This window comes from Hibiscus syriacus, unplaced genomic scaffold (genome assembly GCF_006381635.1).
Source record: "Hibiscus syriacus cultivar Baekdansim isolate YM2019G1 unplaced genomic scaffold, ASM638163v2 tig00111837_pilon, whole genome shotgun sequence".
Classification (NCBI taxonomy): Eukaryota; Viridiplantae; Streptophyta; class Magnoliopsida; order Malvales; family Malvaceae; genus Hibiscus; species Hibiscus syriacus.
The window spans coordinates 4,561,572-4,587,421 of NW_024063194.1; the positions used below are offsets into that span (position 1 = coordinate 4,561,572).

A 25,850-nucleotide genomic window follows, 5' to 3' on the forward strand; every position below is an offset into this window, starting at 1 on the left:
ATAGAATTGTATAAATGTGTTTTTTTCTATCAATTTGTTACATGGGCAAGCATATATTTAAATTGTGCACTTTACCCTTTTAAGTACTTAAATTATATAGCTTTACGAATTTAAACAAGATAATAACAACATTTTGCAACTAATAGTTAAAAATTTACTAATAGTTAAAAATTGTACAAAATATAGATTATAAAACTCGATATATATATATATATATATATATATATATTAGATGTAGTGAATTTATAATATTTTAGAGTAGGGGTGGATTTATAAAATTTTAGGAGAGACATTATTTATAGAAAATATCTAAAATATAAAAAAAAAATTAAATTTTCATCAATGTTTGAGGTGGTATCATGTTCTGGTAGAAATCTGGCGGCTTATCTATAGCACATGTTTGACATGTGATTGCTAATGGCGAGAAGTGAATTCTCGGGTCGGGTTTGGGCCAACCCGACCAGACTCAAAAGTTATACATACTTCACCCGATCCGACCAGACCTGAAAAATATACACCCTCCACCTGATTCAAACATGACTCGACTTTTTGAGATAAAAACTAAACTCGACTCGACCCAAAATAATACAAAATATTATTTTCAATAAAAATAAGAATTTTATTGAAAACTAATATATAGGGGTATTATTGTAATATCCCTAAATATATAAGGTAAAATTATATTTTTTTTCCGAGTCGGGTCGAGTCAAACATTTTTCACCTTATGAATGAACTTGGTACGAAGGAGCGTATCAACATTACTAATGAACTTGGTGTTGAGAAGAGTTAAATTCGTCTTATCGAATACACACCTAGCCAAAATCACTATTTTGGTGATTTTTTATTTTTTAATTGTAAACTCAAACTTCTATTATGAGTTAACAACCAAAAGACCAATACTAAAATGACTTATAACATAACAAATCAAAATTGATCTTTTTTTGAACTGGTGATCAAAATCGAACAAACAAAAAATATAAAGAAACACTTGTATAATTTACCCTAAAATGATAGACTAGTTGGCTAAGGAATAGGTGACTAGACTCCTTAAAAAGAGGCTTTGTTCGGAATCTCTTAAGAGCTTGTGTGGAATAATTTTTAAAATATTTAAGTTTGAAAACCTTTTAGAAGACCCTCAATAGTTGATGTAACACCCTAAATTCGATTGGACCTAAAGTGTTACATTGGGCCACCGAGACAACCCCTGATTTTTAAAACCTATTTATTTTCTTTTCAAATATTCTGAATGATATCAATAATAAACATAAATAACGGTTATAAGACATTTTATAAACTGGAGCTCCATGACATACAATTTAAATCCAATTAATACAAATTTTGTCTCATAAATCTGAATACATAAGTAAGGTCATATAAATATATACGTCCACTAAGCTACGGTACAGTACTCTGACAGAGATGCTAGAAGTTTTGCTACGACGGTGCTCCACGAACTACTCAACTACTGACTTCCTAACAGAAAACATGCGATGGTTGTGCTTACAAAACCAAACAGTATAATCGCTGCTAACTATAGTAGTATTATGAGTTCCATAAATATAAGCATGTTAAAGACATAGTACTAAGAAGTAGGTACATACATGTTCTTGATCAGGTGCTACCTACTTAGAGTTTAACTATTCTATCACTATGGTGGGAGTCTCACACTTTTCTTAATCCTATGTTAAGGGCTTCACTATGAGTATACCACTAAAGGGTCTCTAACCCTAATATCTATAATTGATATACATTATCTAAATACGACATTGATTATGCTATGCATTATCTGAATGCAATATTGACTCTACTATGCATTATCTGAATGCCATACAGACTAATATATGGTTCCACATAGGCATCAGATACTAGTTAACAGAGGGAACCCGATGTCACATAGCATCAGTACAATTCCCACTAGCTGTTGAATGGTCTCCTGGTCTTCACATAGCCATCAGGTAGATCATTGAGGGGAATCCGGTGTCACATAGAAATCGTAATTCCTTCTCTACTGAAGCGTTAGCTTGGTCTCACAAAGCCTTCAACCAAGCTTTAAGGATTCTATTGTACTTGACTGATGCAACTATACATGCACACCTAAGGCCCAAAGGCGACGCAACACTGACATCGCTAACCCACTCATCGCAAGTGTTTGGGCCTCGCGTCCTAGTTAACTCCTGAAGTGCCTCGCGCACCGACAATGCCCTACTAGGGAACTAAGGTAGTCTGTCTATACCATAGTATAGCCCAACACACTAAAGTGAGGTCAACCCCTCACTAGCTGCTACTTCGCTCGTTCTATCATCTAGAACGTTATACGAAGGTTTATTAATATGTTATTACTGTTAATTATTAAATTTTTATATTCTGGTCGTTCGTTGCTTAAATGTATTTTAGTTTTTTTCCCTAGAGAAGTCTCTGCGTATTTCATGAGTTCACGATGATTTCTATGATGATTGCTCGCTGTCTGTATCTAACTGGCCTGATAATTGACTCCAAATTCAAGATTAGGTAGTGACTCCCTATTCACTCCTACTACATTTTCCCTCAATTCTCCCTAGAATTGGAGGGACAACTGTACATTCACCATTCACTGACATTCTTTCTATATGCAACCTCTCAATTTCATAATTTGATCATCACATCATACTGCTTGTCGGTACACCCTCTGTAATGATCATTCATCCTTAGATACTCGCTACGTGCTCGGCTGAAAGTATTTGGGTGTATTACGCATGCTATGGTTACTTTGGTTATAGCCCCTCATACGAGTGTTCTTGGGCCCCTTTGGCCATTTACATCCCTCACGAACTACGTTCTACCATTATAGATTATATTTAGCTCTTATGGGCCTTAATCGGGTCGAATCTAATCATCCAAGCTGGGAAGTATTGATACTCTACTTGTAACACCCCCAACCCATACCCGACCCAAATACGAGTCTGAGATGTTACATTGACCTTTTCAAAGCAATATACTTGTACAAAAGGGTATAAAATTAAACTTATATTAATAAATCAAATAATTTACATAAGTTTGGTACAAAAGTTCACAAAATAATCAGAACATATACAACTTAAACTTTTGATTACATGCCAACATTGATTTCCATAACAAAATAACCTATTGTTTAAGTTGCTTCTGATCTGATATCTAAAGGAGTAATGCTATCCCAGTTGCTTATCCTTACTCATCTAACTTCTTGGATCCTACGTGTGAAACACTCATTCATCGACTTAGTGAGGCACAATATATACAATGATACTATAATGAAATGTAATAACATGAAATCATGTATTTATTCAATGCAAACTACTTAATCATGCATTTTACGCATAGTAACTTATCACAATATTTAATGTTATTTCATATTATATCTTTTATTAGCCCATGATACAATATCAAGAACTTAAGGTATATGAGTGCATTAAGGTTGTGTATAAATGCTGTCACCACAGCTCGTATAAAATGCATCGAAGTGCCACGTAGAAATGCACTGAAGTGCCTCGTAGGAATGCACCAAAGTGCCATATAAAATGTCCCGAATGACCACATAGAAATCTCCTTAAGAATCATATATATACTCCAAATGACCAAATATGTGTCTCAAAGACTCGCATATATGTTCCAAAGGATTATATATATATCCTGAAGGACCACGTAGAACCCTAGATTATTGGCATGCCAATTATACATATAGCTCTCATTTATATAACATGGGCTTTTCATAATTCACATGTTATATATATCTCATAAACATAAGTTCATAGTTTTAATCACATAGTTCATGTAAACTTTCATACATAATCACTTAGATCATAATCTTATAATGCATATCATATAAGTTCATGTCATACATCATATCATGCAATGGAATTAAGACATGGTTACACCATACCATTCATGATTATGCTTCTACTTATGCAATCATATACTAATTATGTCGAAAATAGACTTGTCATAAGTCTAATTTCTATATTACTCTATCTATGTATATTCAATAAGTGTGCACTCACCTTAGTCTCACTATCTCAAGCAACACACCTATATCTCTTTGTCTTTCCCTCGATCAAACTTACTCGTCAATTATTCCAGAACGAGTTTATGCTCGGTATCTACATAACCATACATTTAATACGTATATCAAAAACCTAAATATCATAATTCGATCCTTAATAACTCAAGTTGAAAAAGAGGCTTAATTCGCTTTTCTACTTTGAGTAGTATTGGTACCCTATGCATGGTATTGATACTTCCCTAACTCTGGGGATCGATACCCATTTTCTATTCTGTGATCCTTATTTCAAAAATGGTACCGATGTTGTTCTAATGGTATCGATACCCTTAGTATCGATACTCTCCCTTAGGTATCGATACCCCATGAAGATGTTGTCTAAAATGGCCTTAGGGTATTGATATAGTTCATGCAGTATCGATACCTACGCAATATTATAGCCTATAATGGCTTTGTAGTATCGGTACTTGTTCATCGAGTACCGATACTACCAACCCATAACATATCCCAACACCCGAAAATTATCAACACACCACTTAATCTTTATTTTTAAAGTTCATTTCTTACAACTAAACCCAACTACAAGTACTTTAACTATCTTTTATCATTCTAACACCTTATTAACTTCAACACCTTACTCAAATTCTTGAAAGCAAGAATCTTACTAATTCTTCAACTTAATCCAAACTCATTTCTAATACTTATTACTTCTTATACTCACTATTGGCTATTTAATTATGATCTCAAAAATCTAATTATTACCTCTCTTCTAAGATTTCATTTAAAGATCCCTTATCTTTAATCCTTCCTAACTCTTTCATCTTATAGTTTTAAGACAACTTAAGCTTTCCTTAAGCTTAAGTATCCTCTAAGGATCATAAACCAAACTTAAATTCACTGAATAATCAACTTATAAGAAAACTCACCTTAGCTTATAGAGTTCATGGCTGGAGAAGGAAGAAAGATGAAGAGATGTCTAAAACTTTTTTTATCACCAAATTCTAACTCCAAGTGGTTATAAAATAACCACAACCAATTTTTAATTATTTCTTTTCTCAAATGACCAATATGTCCTTCATTATTCCTTGTTTTCTAAACCATCCTACGTAAAATATTTCAATTAAGTCTATGAACTTTTTAATTTATTTAATTTAGTCACTGAATTATAAAATCTCACAAGTTGGTCACTAACTCGATATTTGGGATATTACACTACTTGTAGTATTAATACCATAGGGTCAAGTATCGATACCCCTATGAGTATTGATACCAAAAATATTTTCGAAGTCTTGAAAAATAGCCCAGTATCGATACCAGAAACCCTCGGTATCGATACTGTAGGTGTAGTATCTACACTCTCCCCAAGAGTATCGATACTCCCCTTTGAAACCCTAATTTTTACCCAAATTCATCTAATATCGATATTGTTCATCCCAATATCGATACTTGAACCGAGAAATGGTTTATTTAGGCTCATGAAACACTTAAAAATCACCATAAAGTCTATAGTTTAATTTCTAAACATGTTTTGAAGCTTTAGAGAGTTACTTAGAGTTATAAAGTGATATAAAAACGTCTTATTTACATCAAATTCATCATCATACTATGAATTTAAGTATAAACCCAAAAATGCTTAAATATTCAAATCCTAACAAATCTTCATGTTTAAGAAAGCCTTAACACCACAAAGAATTAGAAATACACTACCTTGATACTAGTATCCCGAAATAAAGCTCTTTGCTTAGCCAAACTCCTTTCATTGGTGATTTGGATGAAACCCCCACTTTTCTCTGGCTAGGAATTAAACCAATACTTGATTCATTTAAAAGATGTTGCTGGAGGAATTATGAATGAATTTGAAGCATGAAAAAGGGTTCAAGATCTTACCTTTGTGATATGGAAATTTGGAGAGGAAATGGGAGAAGGGAAATAAGAAAGGGAAAAGAAATGAAGAGAATAGGAAGATAAAGAGAAATAAAAGTCTTTATCTTTTTAAAAAGGGAAATTACACATTTTGTCATCCATAACTTCCACTATTCAAAAATCTCCTTTTTGGCTAATTGAGCCCAATTCCAACCCAATTAAGCCTAAATTATTAAATCCATGGGACCCATTTATCTCTCAGATAGAGCCGAAACTACTAATCCGAAATTTGGGTGTTATAGAATTCCTCTTAGTCCTCGCAAATTCCTTATTTTCATTTTGTAACTCAAACTTAACTTTAACATATTTACAAAATAAATCAATTCTTCAATTTAAATTTCAAGAGTTTATAACCTATGTCATAATAACACAATTAAAAAATAATAATCATTTTCATTATATTCCATCTAAATCTTTTCATTTGTTTCTAAACTTTGCAAGAAATACAAAGAAGAAGAAGAAAGAATAAGGTTGTGTTTGTTTTTGCAGAGGTAAAAGGTCTGCAGTCTACAGACCACATCTGCAGGCATCTGTAGCAGAAGAGGTGGACTAAAAGTCTGCAGTCTGCAAGAAGAAGACTGTTTGTTTTTTAACGTCTGCATACTGCTAAAATAAATTGAAATATAAATAAACTGATTTTTTAAACTATACTCAAATAACAATTTTTGCTATTAATTTTTTTAAAATTATAAAATGTCATTAAATTTAATGAATTATTACAAAATAATCACTATAATGTTGTAATAAATTATAAAAGTTCGATAATATAATAATTATTTTATAGTATTTAGATAAATTTATTAATAATTTTATAATCTTTTAATAAATTTAATAAGTATTTTATAATTTTTTAAACTTTATTGATGGAAATGATCATTTGTATATAACTCAACGATATTTAATATACTTTATTTGAAAAAATATATTAAATAAATATTATACGAATTTTATTATTATAAATTATTACATCTACAGACTATTATATTTTGGTTTTAATATTATATATCATTTTAAAAATTATTATTAAATCAATCGATAATGAAATCAATTTGATTTTAATTCAATCTGTTTGTTTCGATTTAAGTAATTGTTAAAAAATTATATTTTAATTTTCAATTATTATCGATTCACAAATATATCAATACTCGATTTTATAATATCATTTAAATCATCTTAATTTATTCGAGTGGTACAATCCGATTCTAGTAATATCAAAATATATATATATAATATATACTCCATATAATATACATCAATTAGTATTTTTCTATTTAGAAAAAATATATTATTTGTTTTTTTATTTATTTATTATGTATAAAGGGACTTTCGTACTTTACCAGAATTAAATGATAAGAATCAGATTTTTCAATAGTGTGAATATTTTTTTATTAAAACATTTATTTTGTCTTTTAATGCTAATAATTGTATGTCCCCGTGATTTTCTAAGTTTTTATATAAAAAAAAGTTTACTAAGTTTAATTGTATAATATTTTTTTTACTAAGTTTAATATATTTTTTCAAATAAAGTATATTAGATATCGTTGAGTTATATACAAATGATCATTTTCGTCAATAAAATTTAAAAATTTATAAAATACTTATTAAATTTATTAAAAGATAATAAAATTATTAATAAATTTATATAAATACTATAAAATAATTATTATATTATCGAACTTTTATAATTTATTACAACATTATAGTGACTATTTTGTAATAATTCATTAAATTTAATGACATTTTATAATTTTTAAAAAATTAATAGCAAAAATGGTTCTTTGAAGAGGTTAGAAGTGCTTTGAAGACATAAGTCCACGTCTACGCCAAGAAAAGGACGCGCAGACATTAGAAGAGCTTCTGTCTTCTAAAAAACAAACGGTTTGCGAAGCCCAATGTTTGCGCGTGGTCTGCGCGGTGCAGACATAAGAGCTTTGAAGACCTTAAACAGTGAAAAAAAACACCACCTAAGTCTTTCGTACCAATATTCCTCATTTTAAAATTTTCAAATACCTTCTTATTTTACCTCTAAATCTCTGAGAAATTTTGATCTATAGAAATATTTTTAATAAACGAAAAAGAAAGGAAGATTCAAATCTTCTCATACTATGACCGTATATTTTATTTTTATGATTTTTGCTTCCAAGGATGTCAAGAAAATATTTGATTTTTGTTAGCCAAAAACGGATTGGGTTTCATATTGTGGGTTCGTATCGTTCGCTCTAAATATAAGGTTAATCAGCTGGTTCCTACTCATCTCGAAGCAAAGAGGGGTCTTTTGTATGGAAATCCCTTGCCCATGTCTGGAAGTGTATCCGCGAGAACCTTTGCTGGTCTATAGGAGATGATCAAAGTATAAATTTCTGGTCCAATTCCTAGATACCCTGAATGAATGCTCTTGCCGATCAGGTCGATCCTAATCAGATTATGTATCCCCACGCTACGGTTCGTGACTTTACCACAAGAGATGGATATTGGAATGTTCAGTTGCTACATTAAGCTCTTGATGATGATCAAATACAGTTCATCATTGGAATGCCGAACATGAGAGATGAAGTTGGAGAGGATAAACCAGCATGACCATGGAAGTAAACCGGCAATTGCACAATCAAGTCAACATTCAAAATTATGCAAGAGTCTAACTGGGATCCGAGACACAAGATGTAAAACGATGCTTGGGATTCAATGGTCCCCAACGTGTTCGGTAGTTCTGCTGGTTGGTTCTTCGCCTTCCATTTATGACTAACGTTAAATGCATGAGACGAGGGCTAACCTCTGACCCGAGTTGTCCGATGTGTGGAGCCGAAGAAGAAACAATTTTGCATATTCTCAGAGATTGCTAACAATCTCAAGTCATCTGAACTCAGTTGATCCCATCAGGGAAGACACTGATATTCTTCTCCTTTTCTTTATTTGTCTGGATTCAAATGGCTGTCCCTTGTTACCATATATAATGGGGTAAGGGGAGGTAAGATAGTGATACAGTTCAACCTAGCCTCACTTGGATGGATGGTGAAGTTAAGGTTGTACCTTTGATTGTTTCGATCTAGGAAAGCAACAAGGATCCTGCACAAACAAGAAAGCTCAAAAAAATAGTTAAATGGAAGTAATGAAATGGAAAGATAAATATGACAATGGAAAATATATATAAGTTGGTGATATGTTTAAAGGAAATTATGAAGTATGGTAATGGAAGTAGAATGAAGGTGATGGAGATGAATATGAAAAGTAGTATCTCAAAGAAGACTCAAAGAAGAACCAATGTTAAAGAACAAAGACCCAGACTTTATATTGCTTCTTTAAGGGATGGTAAACAAGGACTTTGACCCACTACCTATAAAGAGATAGGAATCAGAAGTATCAGGGTGACATAGATAGGGGTGACGCCACAAGCATAAGCTTGATAAGTCGAAAAAGTTCACTTAAGAACTAAAGAGAGAAACTCTCACAAATATTTGATTAAACAAAATGAATTCCTTTCTACAAATGAAATGGAAAGCTATTTATAGGCCTAAGAGATGTCTAAGATGCACCTACAAGATTTAATGATTGAACATTCATGGATGAATGTTCATCCTTAAGTGGATACAATGTACGTCCCCTATGCAAGTTCATGGACTAATAAAATAAATGAATATTCATCCATTTAAGTGAATACATCTTCATAGCCGAATTCATCCTCTCTTGATGTGAATATGTTGGTTCATTTCCTTGCATGAAATTTCAGGAATGTTTCATTGTATGTTCGGCCCCCTTTGGAATGCATGCACCAAGTGTGAACGTGACTCATAGGCTCCCTTCATGCATTTGGATTTGGTGAATGAGTTTGAAAATAATGCATCCATCTCCCTTGAATATGAACAAGTCCTTTAGCCTCCTTGTATGATTGTACACGCCATAAATGGATTCATGAAGGTGGAAATGCATCAGGTGTGAACATGGCTCTTCATTTGGTGTAAATCCCGTACTTATTTCCAGCCTGCACTGTCTTAATTAATCTGAGTATATCCTGAGTTTCCAATATTGGATTTATATGATTGAAAGTGTGTTGGAAAGCTAAGAGATAGGGTATTAAATGTTAAGAAGACTTCATCACCCAAAGATGCTTGGAACATGTTCAAAAATTACGATCAATCTGACTGACGTGAACTGTCCATCCAACTCTTCAATTGCCTTTACTCTACTTAGCATCCAATGTACCTAGACAAAGTATGTAAAAAATAATTAGATAGGAATTGAGCTATTATAATTATGAATTCATTTTTCCACCTGTGTTATGAATGCAAATGAGCTAACTATGAATGCATATGCATTGAATTAGTTATATAAAGATGTGAATTAATAAGTCATGCATGAATATCATATATTATACATATAAATGACAGCATATAATATTCAAGAAAAAATTAAGAATAAGATAAACATATTCACATGACATGTAATGCATAAATGAGTAAATAAATAATAAAATAAGGTAAGACTCCCTTAGAATCAACAAGGCAAAACGTCCATGAAGTGATCATGTGTTGAAGAAGTTTGGTCCTTGGCATGAGCGCGTCATCCCCCCCTTCTTTAGAGTGATTTGTCCTCAAATCGAAGGCTTTTGTCATTGATTGATCCATTAGTGTAAGAAAGGATGAATGAAGATTATTACGCCTATTAGGGTATGCATGAATTTATTTGAATCCTTCAAGTAAGTAAGGCATGCCAACTTTAGTCTTTGTACCCTTCCACATTATGAATCTTGAATAGTTGGATAATGTTCGTTTCTTTTCCTTGAATTGATGATCACAAGCAAGAACACTTCCATGTAAATGATTCAATGTGCTGCAAAATAGAAATAAGTTAGAACATGAAACATCATTAACAATGTGAATGAACGTACAAGATTCATTAAAGTTCATGAATGAAATTTGGTTCGTTGAAACTTCCCTTTCATAAGATTGTTTGAACTTTGAATGTAGAATGAATGTACTTCGAATGTCAAAGAGCACATGCTTTGGAATACCAAATGTTACAACCTTTGGAACTTCAATGGACAAATGTGATTCATCAATTTGCAATGGTATGGCCTTTGGAATAACCTGCAAATCAAATGAAAGAATTGGAAGAAAAGATTGATTAGTATAAAGTAAAACTTCCTTCTCCTCACATTCTTTTCTCTCATGATCATGTTTGTTTTGAATTATCTCTTCAATCTCACTCTCATGTTTTACAACACACTCATCTTCACTCTCAATGCTCTTACTCTCATTTTCAATTACTCCAATGGATTTCTCATGCAAAATCACACTCTTATTTTCAACTCCAAATGTCTTAGTTTTCTCACGATGTTCTTCTTTGATTTGTGCATGTTCAACTCTCTCCACTTTTATTTGTTTTTCATGTAAAACTTCTCTTTCAACTTTCTTCATGGCTTTAGTTTCCTCCCATTCCTCTATACGTGACTTAAGGGTCTCTTGGCATTCATGGACTTGATTTGGGCACATTGGAACCAACGTGATCTTTCTCCCTTGGTGTTTGAATTACTTATTGGAGAACCCATCATACAATGCTTGTTTATCAAACTGCCAAGGTCGACCGAAAAGAAGATGGCTTGAATTAATGGAGGCAACATCACAAAAGACTTCATCTTCATATCTCCCAATTGAAAAGGGCACAAGTACTTGCTCTATGACTTCAAACTCTTCAACTTCATTTAATCCTTGCAAAATGTATGGGCTGGGATGTTTGAATGTTGTAAGTCCCAACTTCTTGACCATGTATGTGCTTGCAATGTTTGTACAACTTCCACTATCAATGGCTACAAGACATACTTTGCCATCTTTACCATTTATATGGCAACGAGTATGAAATACATTCTCTCTTTGTTGAATGTTCTCTATTGCTTGGGAAGAGGAAAGATCAAATAACATTGTTAGTAAAAATTTGAAATGTGAAAATTAGGACCTTACCAAATATCACACAACAAAACCTCACGGTCACTCCAAAAAAACATTGTGATGTCACTCCACTCAAGCACTCGTGTTTCACTCGGGAATATGTCTTTGGCTTTTGTAATTCCCCTTCTGATCTCACACACTCGATTAGCCTTTTTTCACTCGTTCCTCTCTTGTAAAGTTCTAAAAAGAACTAACTCGAGACCTTTCAAGTGCTATGGATGTCGGCTAAAAAAATTGTTAGTGTAGAGGAAAAAATAGAAAGGTAGAAAGATTAAATAATGAAGGGTGGTCTTAAAAAAGGAATAAAAAGAAAGAAAGGTTCACTTACTATGCAAAGATACTCACCACCTTCCTAGAAGAAACAATCAAAGGTCTTGAAGACTTCTTTAGGATCGGTTGGAATGATGATGTTGCTTGTCACCTTTGGCACCTCCTTGCATTTTGCTTTCTTTGTTTCCTTTCTTTAGTTTTTCTCCACTTAGAATCCCTTGTTGATGTTGGGATTAACTTGCTGATTTTTTTTTGCACTTCTCTTTTTGATTTTCTTTTTATTGAATGGTAGGATGTTGCTTTTGTTTGTTCTTGTTTCAATCCTTCTTAGCTCTGATACCATATGATACAGTTCAACCTAGCCTCACTTGGATGGATGGTGAAGTTAAGGTTGTACCTTTGATTGTTTCGATCTAGGAAAGCAACAAGGATCCTGCACAAACAAGAAAGCTCAAAAAAATAGTTAAATGGAAGTAATGAAATGGAAAGATAAATATGAAAATGGAAAATATATATAAGTTGGTGATATGTTTAAAGGAAATTATGAAGTATGGTAATGGAAGTAGAATGAAGGTGATGGAGATGAATATGAAAAGAAGTATCTCAAAGAAGACTCAAAGAAGAACCAATGTTAAAGAACAAAGACCCAGACTTTATATTGCTTCTTTAAGGGATGGTAAACAAGGACTTTGACCCACTATCTATAAAGAGATAGGAACCAGAAGTATCAGGGTGACATAGATAGGGGTGACGCCACAAGCATAAGCTTGATAAGTCGATAAAGTTCACTTAAGAACTAAAGAGAGAAACTCTCACAAATATTTGATTAAACAAAATGAATTCCTTTCTACAACTGAAATGGAAAGCTATTTATAGGCCTAAGAGATGTCTAGGATGCACCTACAAGATTTAATGATTGAACATTCATGGATGAATGTTCATCCTTAAGTGGATACAATGTACGTCCCCTATACAAGTTCATGGACTAATAAAATAAATGAATATTCATCCATTTAAGTGAATACATCTTCATAGCCGAATTCATCCTCTCTTTATGTGAATATGTTGGTTCATTTCCTTGCATGAATTTTCAAGAAGTTTCATTGTATGTTCGCCCCCCTTTGGAATGCATGCACCAAGTGTGAACGTGACTCATAGGCTCCCTTCATGCACTTGGATTTGGTGAATGAGTTTGAAAATAATGCATCCATCTCCCTTGAATATGAACAAGTCCTTTAGCCTCCTTGTATGATTGTACACGCCATAAATGGATTCATGAAGGTGGAAATGCATCAGGTGTGAACATGGCTCTTCATTTGGTGTAAATCCTGTACTTATTTCCAGCCTGCACTGTCTTAATTAATCTGAGTATATCTTGAATTTCCAATATTGGATTGATATGATTCAAAGTGCGTTGGAAAGCTAAGAGATAGGGGATTAAATGTTAAGAAGACTTCATCACCCAAAGATGCTCGAAACATGTTCAAAAATTACGATCAATCTGACTGACGTGAACTGTCCATCCAACTCTTCAATTGCCTTTAGTCTACTTAGCATCCAATGTACCTAGACAAAGTATGTAAAAAAATAATTAGATAGGAATTGAGCTATTATAATTATGAATTCATTTTGCCACCTGTGTTATGAATGCAAATGAGCTAACTATGAATGCATATGCATTGAATGAGTTATATAAAGATGTGAATTAATAAGTCATGCATGAATATCATATATTATACATATAAATGACAGCATATAATATTCAAGCAAAAATTAAGAATAAGATAAACATATTCACGTGACATGTAATGCATAAATGAGTAAATAAATAATAAAATAAGGTAAGACTCTCTTAGAATCAACAAGGCAGAACGTCCATGAAGTTATCATGTGTTGAAGAAGTTTGGTCCTTAGCATGAGCGCATCAGATAGTAGGTTGCCCCCAACATTAGGTTGAGAACAGTTTCCGTAGGAGACCTCCAAATTATAAAATGCCCTCCATGGGAGATGGAGAAATACCTCTTCGGTATTCTTCTCTGGAGGATCTGGAAGAACATGAACTATTTCATCTTCAATGGGAGAATATGAAACTCGATGACAACTATCCATTCGACTAAAGCATGGGCTGGAGTCATTAAGAATAAGCATCAATCAAAGCCTCTTAGTTCTACAATCCCAAACAGGGGAACCAAGTGGGATTGTCCAAGAGCTGGGGTTTTTAAATTCAACACGGATGGAGCTGTTATCCCCTCAACAAGGAGGGCCTTTAGTAGTGGAGCTAAACGTGATATGAATGGAGCTTAGATAAAAGGGTACACAAGAAATATAGGTTGTTGCTAAGTGCTCGAAGCTGAGATGTGGACAGTCCTTGATGGTTTGCAGCTCGCCTGAGACTGCGATATACACCAACTAGAGGTGGAGACAGACAATCTTGAAGTCGTGCGATGTCTCAACTCCCCTCCCTGATTCACGATTCTTCTTTATTGAGAATAATCCACTATCTCCTTAACCTGAATTGGACCACCAAGATTTCTTACATCCCTAGGGAGGCGAACCAGCTTGTTGACAAAATGGCCAAGCTCGTCCGTGAGGGGAACTAGGGACTGTCGGTGTTCCAACAACCGCCTCTTGAAATCCAAAACATTATCACTTCCTATTTGGCTTCCTTGAGAAGACGACACACCCATTGTTGATTCAGTGTTTACTTTTGTAACAAAAAAGTTTAAATGTTCCATTGACTTCTAAACGATACACTTTGTATTGAGTTGTCCCTGAAAGTATTTTTCGGGATATTTTATTCTTTGAAATTTAAATCATTATCTCATTTTCCACAAACCATTAACTTGATTAAAATAATATAATGGTAAATTACATATTTAGTCATTTAACTACTCACGTAGTCTTGTTTTAGTCACACAACTATTTTTTTTAAATTATCACTAAAATTAAGTTTTTGTTCCATTTTGGTCACCCAATTCGATTCAATTTATTATTTGGTAAACTACTCAAATGACCACTTAGTTATGGGATTGGTGTCGATATGACCAACATACTTCAATTTTATCAATATGGCCACATAACTATTTAAGTTATCACACCTCGAAGTTAGGGCTAAAATTTTTCACAAAGGTAATTAAAAGGATTAAATTGTAATCTTATTTAAAAGTTTGAATCAATTTATCATATGGAGAAATTTCAAGAATTAAAAGCGTAATTTAACAAATTTTCAGGTAAAGTTGATTTTTAAACCCCTCCCACTTACGTGGAAAGTAAATTTTTTACCCCTTCCCAAAATAGTAACATTCCATTCTCTCTTCTTTTTCTTTTAAATTTCATTTCTTTCTCACATTTCATGAAAGCTTTCATCCTCATTTTGCTGTCGAGCATTTCAAGGTTTGCCTCACTGCCGAAACCATTGTGTTCTCAGAGTTGTGAGGAATCGGTCAGTATCTTTGGAATCTCATCGTCGTCGGCTTGAAGGGAGATGAAGGGAATAAAGTTTCGGTTTGTTGTTAAAACCATTTCTCCGCTGCTCCTCATTATGAAACATCGATAAGTGACTCCCTAATCTTTAAAATTAAATTATGGAAGTTTTAGTGGTCGTCCGACCTCTGCAGACCATCGCACAAGCCTCACGTGTTGCCTCCTACGTATGGGCTTCGTCTGTCACTTAGGGAGTCTTCTAGAACCGACTAGACCAGTTTGAACCAGCTAGATTGGTTTGAACTGATTGAACCGATTTAAACCATTGAATTGTTTGAGCCATTGATCAAGCCATTTGAGCCGGATCGAGCAGAGTCACCATTGACCGTTGACCAGCCGACCAGCCATTAATCCGAGATTTTATGGACCGTTGAATTCAATTTCGAGAACAATCAAATAGTGTTGAATGACTGATCGATGTAACTTAGAATTTAAGGTAATATTTTACTACTCTATGCATGCTTTAGGGTACATGTCGGTAAATTCCTTTGTTTTGGCAGCATCTGTATAGAGGAAGGGACAACCGGCGCGTAAGGTGGTGCTGTCATGGAGGCTCAAAAGCGAAGGGGACCACCGGCGCGTAGTGCTTGTTAGAGCGTTCATGATGGAGTCCAAAAGCCTCCGCATGAAGGCCACGTGGGACAACTATATCCCACCTCCTTGGAACCTTTTGGAAGGCGATTGAAAATGTGATTAGGGTGTTCTGAAAACCCCCTGGCCCCTGCCTCCGGTTTGGTTTGTTGGATCTTCAACACTTAAATCCAACGGCTGCTTCTCTCTTGATGTTTATAACGGTACCCTAAATTCTTTGTTAAATCAATCGGGCTTCCTCTTTGTTGGGCCAAAACTGTTGGGTCTGGCATTTTAATTGATATTTTGGTTGCTGTTGGGTCTTTATAAAAATTAGAATCTATAAAATAAGATAAATAAAAATATTAAATTAATTAATTATTTAATATATATATACATATATTCCTAATCAAATTAAATAACTACATTATAACATTATAATTAGTAATTAATCTGATCTAATTAGTAATTAAACTTATTTATTATAAAATATATACTAATATTAATCTCAACTCTAAAAATAGTTAAAAAAGCTTTAAATTAAAGGTTTGAAAATTAAAAAATAAATTATTAAAAATCGGACGAAAACGAGTGTCTACAAAAGTGATGAAATTTTCTAAAGCTTCATCCTTTTTACTTAATAAAAGAACTCAAGTAAATCTAGAACAATCATTTACCAACATAAATACATATTGTTTCCCACCCAAGTTAGTAGTTCTAATAGGCCTAAAAATATCTATATAGATCAATTGCAATACTCTACTGGATGATACATCATTAATAGGTTTAAAAGATATTTTTTTGTGTTTTCCCTTAACAGATGCATCAAAAATCTTATCAATATCAAATTTTATCTTAGACAAACCTCTAAATAGATTACTTTGAACAAGTTTTTGTAAAACACTCATTGTAACACCTACGACCCATATACTTATACCAATACATGTTATAGATGTCACATGAGTACTTAAAACATTTTCCAAATCAAAAGTGATTAAAATTAATTTCTCCAAAATATAGTATTATTATAAAATAATAAATCACATAAAACTTTCGCATAATATTTAAAACATATATTAATATAAAATACATCCCTTTATAAAACTAATATTGATTCATACTATCCATAGTGAAATAAAGCAAAACAGTTTAATTTAGCCATTACAAACTAGTTCCAAAATAGTTCAACAGAGCAACTAGGACATTGATAAGTACATGACACTAACTAAGTCAAAATCACATCAAAGGATGTTTTACTGATATTGTAATATACTCCTCGATGCTTGGTGTTGTACAGTACTCCTTACTCCTACTTCTGCTTCTTACCTATGCGTGAAAAATCATCACACGCAAAGTACATACTTAGTGAGTCAATTAAAACAATAAACAGTGCAATAGAACTCATGCATAAAATTTAATGTCATTTTCCAATGCAATACTATTACTTACATGCATGACTAATATTTTACCATAATCACATAATAATAATATCATTAATATTATTTATACCAACAACCATAACCCAAATTTAAACCGTGAGGACCCTGGATATACGAGTAAAATATGTAGTGCTAAACCTGCACTAAGCTTACGCACTAGTGCTAATTCGGATATGACACATAAGGTTGTGCTCGCCACCTGCACTTAGTGTCCTTACACACTAGTGCTAAAATTAACCTACAGCTGTTATACTCTACAGCATGGCAACTATACACTGTCCCTCAACGATTTACTTGGGCATATAATATAATTTATTCATCCATGGCATCATATAACCATATAATTAACATTAGCACAATTCATACCCAAAATAACATCCATGGTAAAAATATCATATTTATCTTTGATCAATGCATTATAATTTCACACTTTGACATATCAATGTCATGTCAAAGTTATGAAAAATGACATAATATCATGCTGATATAAACAAGGTAGACTTGTTGCAAGTCTTCCTAATGATGTATAAAACATCTATGTACAATGTCATCCATGTATTGCACTCACATTGACACTTTATATATCAAAAGATGTGCCTCACTATGCTCCACACTTAATTCTTTTATACTTGATTTTCTTCGATCACAAAATCATTCAAGATTTGTACAAAATCACAAATTGATATCGATACATATGTTAGTAGTGTATTAACATAAACACATTTCCAAAACAAAATCCATAATTATACTTGAAACTTATTCCCTACCAAAATACTTGAACACTTAATAATTCCTTTAATATTGGACCAACTTTTCCAATTTACACAAAATGGTCTTCACCATTTTATCACTTAAATTTTTAATACCAACATTTCAGCATTGAAATTATTACCAACCAAGAACTCTTACAAATACACAATTACATTTAAGCACCCCAACTATACGAATATTGCATTTAAATCACCAAACTTCTCAAACTTCCAAAAATGGTCATATTTCACATTTTAACACTCATTTCACTTCCCAAATAGTAATTTCCATCATAGTACATCAACTATTAAACAATTACACAACTTTTACAAAATTACCAAATTGGTCCCCTAACTTTTCAAAAATTATAGAATGGTCCCGAATTTTTATAAAGCTTTTAGAATACTTTCTACATAATTTTCAGCCCTTACATAATATTTCCATAATTTTTCTCACTTAAACATGCCATGGCTGGATGTTTTAAATCTCTAAAACTATGTTTTTCATGATTTTGCTCGATTTTGATTCGATTCAAGCATGAAATCCACTTCCATCCAACCTTACAACATCTCTATAATCAAATCCCTAATCAAATTTCATCAAAACACAAAGTTCTACAACTCCATCATTTGACCGAAAATCATAGAAGCATTTCTAGGAAGATTGAACATGTTTTAATCATCAAACAAGCTTGAAAATAAATCTACAACCTCAAAAACATCAAGATTCATCATCAATTTCATGAACCCTAGTGTGAACACAAACCCTAGGATTTAGGATCTTTGAAATCAAGGAAGTTCAACAAGCATAAATGGTACCAAAAGATAGCGTTTCTCGCGTAGAGCAATTTTCTATTTCATGGCATAACTTGAAATCCAAAGGAAATTGCTCAAAAAATGGAAAACAATTTTTTTCCTTACCTTAGGTGAGTTCACGGCAATGGAGAAGAAGATGAACAAATTGGCATGAAATTCAAGATTAATTTCATGCTAATTTACCTTTAATTTTAACTTTAATGAATATTAAATTTATTTAATTGGGAAATGACCAATTTACCCTTAATAAAACTTCACATTTACGATCAAACCAAGAAACCTTAACCTTATCATCTTTCTAAAGTCAAAGATGGACAAAAAAATCAAACTTTACCAATTGACCCTTGTATTTTCCTAAAAATTACAATCTTGCAACTTTAATTCAACAATCCAAATTAAACATGAAATTAGATCCTTAAATCCAAAGATTTATATTTTTTCTAACATTTTAAAATGTGGAAATAATATTTTTTAGGTCTAGTTTATAATCCTTCAGATTTTCCTGAAATTTCTATTCGATTCGATTTACCGAAATTTTCTCAAACTTTATAGCTTTATAACTTTTAATACAAAATCCGTACGAAAATTCTGATTCCCACGTAAATGTTATTCTTGAGGTAAACTATTTATTTACAGGGCCAAATTGAAACTTTTAAAATTACCTTTTTGGTCTCTGAACTTTTCCAATGTTTATACTTTGGTCACTTCACTTTCAAAATTTGCATTTTAGTCACCATCTAAAATATAGTGTATTACAACTCTCCCCTCCTTAAATAAAATTTGTCCTCGAATTTTAAGACGTACCTAATGTGAAGAGGTGTGGATGCTGCTTCCTCATATCCTTCTCTCTTTCTCAAGTAGCGTCCTCGACTTTGTGATTTTGCCAAAGCATTTTGACTAGAGGAATTGTCTTGCTACGCAATTCTTTGATTTTTCGAGCCAAGATCCGTATTGGTTATTCTTCATAACTCAATTATGGTCTGATCTCAATTTCCTTATATGTAATGATATGTGAAGGATCTGATAGATACTTTCTAAGCATCGACACATGAAAAACATTGTAAACTTTGTCCAATTTTGGAGGTAATGCTAACTGACCGGTCCGACTCACTTTAAGATCTCATAAGGTTAAATGAATCTTGGACTTAGTTTTCCTTTGCGCCCAAAACACAATATCTTTTTTCCAAAGTGATACTTTAAGAAAAACTTCCCACATAAATGTTATTCTTGAGGTAAACTATTTATTTAAGGGGCCAAATTGAAATATTTTAAAATTAGCTTTTTGGTCCCTAAACTTTTCCAAAGTTTATACTTTGGTCACTTAACTTTCAAAATTTTCATTTTAGTCACTATCTAAAATTTGGGTAGTACACTCATGCTAGCATATCTAAGTGTTCTATGTCATAACCAATAATCATGCTCATCTTGAGCAACCAAACAAACATTAGAAATATTAATATTATCTAGATCCACCATGTAAATATTTCATATCCTATTACCAACACACATATCATATTAGATGCAATGTCAATAATTTTGCAATGTCAATAATTTTGCAATCATTATACTCAAATAAGACATTGTATCGCTTATCACATAATTGACTAATACTAAGTATATTATCCTTCAACCCATTCACATATAAAATGTTTTTAATAAGAATGGAAAAGTCGTTACCAATAGAACCAAATCCTTCAATGTGACATTTCGAGTTGTCACCAAAGGTTACTACTCCTCCACTTTTAGCTTTAAGATCCAAGAATTGGCTTATATAATCGATCATGTGTTTTGAGCATCCACTATCAAGGTATCAGGAATTTGAAATTTTGTTTTATGCCTTGTAGCAATGCTCCTCCACCTAAAAATATAAACCAAGTTTTGATTTTTGGTACCCAAAATATTTTGGGTCCATAAGTATTAGCTTCCAATAATCTTGTCCCTTTTGGTATCTATTTTCAAGGATATCCTTATCATTAGTAGCAATGAGTTATTTGGGGACCCATATGATTCTAAGATCTTTTCTATATGAGGTTCTTTGGGGACCTTTATGTTTGTAATATTCAAAGCTATTTTTAACATAGTTGGGTTTTGAATGCTCACCTTTTTCAAATCTTTTTTCCTTAACATGGTTAAAAGAAGTTTTAAAATCATCAAGCTTCTTTTGATGATCATCATGAAACTTTAAAAGTAAGTTATGCAAATCTTGATTTTTCTTTTTAAATTATTCAAGTTTGACTTGCATATCTTTGACTTGACTTTCATGCTCATGATTAGTCTTAGAAAGGAGATCATTTTTATTTTTCAATTTGGAAACATTCTTCTTATTTTTAGAAATCATAATCTCAAATTCTAAGGCTAATTCATCACAAGTCTCTTGTAATTTATCAAAAGAATAATCAATTGAAATAGATGAACTAGAGGCTACCTTAGAATCATCCTCCATGGCCATGAGAAACAATTTAATTACTTTTTCCTCTTCTTTATTGGAGGATTCATCATTACTCCATGTAGCTACATGTGCCTTGTGTTTCCTTTTGGAGGATATCTTCTTCTTTAACTACGAGCATTCGAATTTTACATGCTCGAGCTTTTTGCACTTATAGAAAATTATAGGATTATTCTCCTTGTATTCATTCTTGATACCCTTCTTCATTTTGAATTTCCTCCTTTGTTTGAACTCATAAATCTCTTGAATCTTTTGGAAAACATAGTTAGTTTTTCATCATCATCTGAGTCATTTTCTTCTTTTGTAAACTTGATAGCAACACCAATCTTTTTCTTATTCTCTATCTTTTTTCTCTTGTTCTTCTTTTTCCTACTCCATCATCTCATGAGTAAGCATAAATCCAATGAGCTTATCTAGAGTGGGTCTTTAGATTTTTTTGCTTAAACTATTATGGTCTTATTGGATTGTAGTGATTTGGGAAGACTATAGATCATCTTCCTAAAAAGATTCTCATTATGAATCACTTCTCCAAAGCCTTTGATGCCATTGACAACCGAAAATCGATTAGTCATGGCTTTAATATCTTCATTCAGTCTCATCTTGAAGTTTTCATAGTTATGATCGAAAATACTAATTTTAGTTTATTTTACCTCATTTTTTCCTTCACGAGTAACTTCAAGCATACCCTAAATATCTTTGGCATTGGAATAAGATGATAATCTTCCATATTCGTCGGGACCAAGAACACATAAAAGAATGTTCATTGTCTCTGCATTAAGTTGAAATAATTTGTTTTCTTCTTTACTCTACTCACACTACAAGAAAATATACCTTTAATGACACACGAACGATGACACACGCTAATTTATGACTTGCAAAAAATGTGTGTCATAAAAAAATGTCATGTTTCTTAAAATATGAACGATTTTTAACTTATAATAATGTGTGTCATTTCTAAAAGTCGTCTTTTAATTTCCCCCCATAATTTTTATCACGCATACTTTCCTGCTTCTAGTCCCCCTCGATCATCAGTTCACATTAAACCTATGTTTCCCTTTTTCTCTTTGCATCAATTCACGCACATGTTCCCCCATTTTTCTCTTTGCATTCATATTACCAAGAAACACGATATTGAGAGATCAGATGGAGAATGCTTCTTCCCCAAACCCTACCCCTCCAAAATCTAAACGAAAGCACCAAAAATCATCTAAGTAGAACTCTCCACTTCCAGATCCAAACTCACAACTCTCCCCCGCCGCAACAGCTAAGATCAAGTTCCCCTTGCCACCTCGTCCACCGTCCTCCAACCCTCTCAAACGCAAGCTTCTCATGGAAAACCTCTATGAAAACCCTATCTCTGGATCTTCTGATTCCGGTGTCAAGGTATTTCAATTTGTTAACCCCAAAAAACTTAATTATGAGGTTTACGACATTTTAATTTTTTTTAAATCTTAACATTTTTTAAAAGGAGATTGTACGGATGTGACCACCGATTAAAGAAGAGGAAAAAGAGGAAACAATTTTTGAGAAAATTACCGGCGATTCTTTGAGTATCAATGGACAGACCCTCAGTTTTGACTCAGTCGCCAACACAGATGCAACTCAGGCATTGATAATAAGCTTATTTTTATTAATTTACATATGTTTAATTATTTCTGAAAGGCCTTAATTTTTTCTTTTACTGCAACATGATATCTTCCAGCTCGTAGGAGCGCCACTTATTGAAAATTGCCTTGTTGGATTTAACAGCTCCGTGTTTGCTTATGGCCAGGTATTGGCTTCTTCATTTTCTTTGATTTCATGCATGAAATATTTTTGTATTGATTAATACCGTTTTTCAATTTATGGGTCCAAATAAAATGGTTTTATTAGACTGGTAGCGGAAAGACTTGTACTATTTGGGGTCCAGTAAATACCTTGTTTGAAGAAAATTTATCAAGCAATCAGCAAGGCTTAACTCCTCGTGTGTTTTAGCGTTTATTTTATCGTATAAATGAGATGAAAGTTTTGAATTTATGCTCATCAATGAATTTGTTGATTTTTTTGAATTTTAAGAATGGACCATTTTCAATAGTTTGTGTTCTGACCTTGTTTATTCTATAGGAGCAAATTAAGCATGCTGATAAACATCTCAATTATCAAATCCGCTGTTTTTTTCTTGAGGTAGAGTTAATTGAGTTATTTTGATTCTTAGTTTTGACATAATTGGACTGCTTAGCGTTGTACTATTCTTGTTCCTTATCACTTCATTTTCAATTTTCTTTTGTAGATATACAATGAGAAAATAACAGATTTATTGGATCTAAATCAAAGAAACCTGCAGGTAGAATGGATTATTATTTAACTTTTCAGTCTCCATTTTTTACTGGACGAAAAAATTAGGTTTTCTTATACAGTTTTATCATTTTCATCCAGATAAGAGAATATGTAAAATCTGGCGTCTATGTTGAGAATTTTACAGAAGAGTATGCGCATTCAATGAAGGGATTGACTAAGCTACTGCTAAAGGTTTTTCTTTTATTTTTCTTTCTTTTCCTTTTGACTGATGCTTTGATTGCTAATTTCTTAATAATCTTTCATGAAGAAGATACTCAATTTTTATGTTTATAATGCTAATGATTTTCTTTTTCTTGAGAGAAATGGATTGGACCATTTATTCTAGTAATAAGCTGTTGAATGAGTGATGTAGGGATTATCAAGTAAAAGGACAGGTGCGACTAGTATCAAATGCTGATAGTTCTCATTCCCATAGTGTTTTAACTTGTGTTGTTGAATCTCGATGCAAGGTAATAATGCTTTGAATGCCAAGTGTTCTATTTTGTGTTTATAGTATTTAGGTTTGAGTCGATATACTTTCTTGAATTACAAACTGGTGAAATCAAATCACTAATTTCTTAGCTATGCAAAGAGAAATTTTCTTATATACCATGTCATTATTTATTTTCTAATTTCTTAGATACCCTCTCAATCATGCTTAAGGGATTCAGAAGTACTCTTTATTGTTACAGAGTGTAGCCAATGATGTAAGTTGCTTTAAAACAACCCGGATAAATTTCGTTGATCTAGTTGGCTCAGAGCGACAAAAGTTAACTGGTGCTGTAGGAGAGCGCTTAAAAGAGGCAGGTAATATTAATCGTTCACTCTCGTAGCTTGGGTATGCTTTTTTATTTTTCCTTTCTTGTCATCCTTAATCTAGACTCTCTAGTTGTTATTTAATTGTACACAATGGTATATATTTTTCCAATTTTTTCATAGTTTGATGCATAAACTATTCAGGATCTTTTAGCTTTCAAATAGTTAGCAAACTATAGTACTAAACATTGTTGATCACCAAATGCGATGGCATCTTGACTGATGTAAGTTTTCAGTTACAATTTTGAACGGATGTATAAAGTTGTTCTTATTTGTGTTGTACACAGGATTTTGGGTGCCTTGGAATTTTGCTCAGACTACTTAAAAAACATGAAATCAATTGGCAATCCTCATGAACGTGCTGATGAAAGAATTCACAATGGCAAACCTTTATCATGGGCTACAGTCAAGGTTATAGATGCTAAGCTACTTGATGAAGCTCATCTTTATGTATTACGAAACACTGCTGATGTGGAGCCATATATAGAGTAAGAACCACTGTGTCTTCTTTGTACTTTATGTAATGCATTAAACATTTCTAACATCTAATATGATTTAGGCAACATATGTTCGATCGATCATTCATTGTTTAAATTGCAGCTTTCATTTTGACTAATCATTTATTGTAAACTGTTTGTAGCGTCCCCGTCAGTCAGGAGGTACCGAGTGTGGATATTATATTTGTAAGTTCATGAAAGAGATAGTCGAGAACGGACTTGAAGTGCTGGTCAATAAAAATGTAAGCAAACTTTTCTGATACACATCTGTCATATCATAGATACACATTAGTCATACAACTATCATATAGACTTGAAGTAGGCTGTTATTCTAAACAAATTAATGCAAGTACATTTTAGCAAGACTGAAAACTGTGAATTCGTTCCGTGATAATGTATATAATTTATATGAAGTTTTACTAATTAAATGTGTAAAATTTATTTTTACATATGCTTCAAAGAATGCATATGTAAAATTGGTCATTTTAGTACTCTTTGATAGTTATATACTTCACTTTAAATAAGTATAAATTATATACTTATTTGATATTTTTTACTTAGGTTGGCGATGGGA

General features: G+C 32.6%; 1 pseudogene; it reads left to right on the plus strand.

Annotated features, from left to right (window-relative positions):
* The first annotated feature begins 16,228 nt into the window (after nucleotides 1–16,228).
* Nucleotides 16,229–25,271, plus strand: LOC120171933 (annotated as a pseudogene).
* The last annotated feature ends 579 nt before the right edge of the window (nucleotides 25,272–25,850 follow it).